Below are 1,567 nucleotides of genomic sequence, written 5' to 3' on the forward strand. Positions count from 1 at the left end.
TAAAGACCTCATTTAAAACTAAACAAAAGCTAAAGGCAACAGTGATATGCAGGATTAGATCCTAGAATGGAAAGAGGTTATTAGTGGGAAAACTGATTAAATCTGAATAATGTCTGTCATAGAGTCAATAGCATTGTACCAATGTTAATTTCTTAGTTTGGACAAATACATCAGGGAGATTGTATAACGTTCATATTAAGGGAAGCTGGGTGGAGGCTCCGCAGGAATTCTGTGTAGCATCTCTGCATCTCTTCTGTAAGTCTAATATGGTCTCAAAATAAAAAGTATAAAAAAATAAAGCAGCAATTTTTGTCCAAAGACTGATTTTTTAGGCCCCGATTGCTAGGCACATCCATCCATTCCCCAGAACCCAGTCCATTTTATATAGCTGTATAAAAGGTAATTTGCATAATGGTCCAGGGTTTAGCCTGGGTGGCTCAGTGGATGAGCATCTGCCTTCGGCTCAGGTCATGATCTCAGGGTTCTGGGATCCAGCCCCACATCCAGCTCCCTGCCCAGCAGGGAGTCTGCTTGTCCTGCTCCCTCTGCTGCTCCCCTTGCTTGTGTGCTCACTAGCGCCCCCTCTTTCTCAAATAAATAAAAATCTTTATTAAAATAATAATAATAATAATAATAATAATAAAGGCCTGCTCCTGCATGCCAATATCTTATTACTCCCGTAGGACTGTTACAAACTGCCTGTGCCGTGGGGTAGTGCTGTTCTAAGCCAGTTAGAGCCCTTCTATGCTCTTGAAGGCCACTGCTCCAGAGGAGGGAGGAAGAAATCAGGGTGCAGACAAAGGCAGTGGGATGAAAATGGTGACACTATGAAGCATATTAGATGTGCTGCTGTTTTTGCAAGGCATAGCATAGTTAGTCATTTGTATTGCATTCATGGACGAGCTCTGTGAGGCCATGTGCCCGGTGTCAAACCCCCCAGTGCGGAGCAAGCACAAGGCAGAGTAGCGCTCGGTGGGTATTTTCAGAATGAATGAAGCTCAGCACATGCTCCCCATCTCACACGAGCGCGAATTACCGCCGTGACATAAAGCACAGACTTTTTACAATAAAGGTTCCGTTAACACTGGGTATGACATTGCTTTTCTTTCCACTCATCCTCCCAGCCTGGATCAAAAACCGCAGGATGAGTAACGATGGAGGGAAGATACCACCTGAAATAGAACAGCCTCTCAGGCCTTTTAAAAGCCAAAGGTTGTTTTTGGCATTGCGTATCCATCCTCCGGTAGAGCCCTAGTGAGAGAGACAGAGAGAGGGAAAGAGAGAGAGAGAAATGTGAGAAGAAGAATTGCAAGGGAATGGGGATAATGAGGACCAAAGGAATCTTTCCCTATGGTGTGGGTTTCCCGTCCTAATTGGTGGCCGCCCCAAACCACCCGAGAGAAGCACGCGGGGCAGATGCATCGGCAGGAGCGCCCTGCCTGTCTACATCTGTGTGTTTCTCGTGCACAGGTGTTTCAGCTTTATTCAGCCAGGAAGCAGCTTTTCCCCCTTCTTTTTCAGGGGAGGGAGTTTTGGGGAGGTGGGAACACCCACGATTGTTTCTCAG

The sequence above is a fragment of the Lontra canadensis genome, unplaced genomic scaffold, assembly GCF_010015895.1.
Source record: "Lontra canadensis isolate GAN:19392208 unplaced genomic scaffold, GSC_riverotter_1.0 scaffold10, whole genome shotgun sequence".
NCBI classification, from domain to species: domain Eukaryota; kingdom Metazoa; phylum Chordata; class Mammalia; order Carnivora; family Mustelidae; genus Lontra; species Lontra canadensis.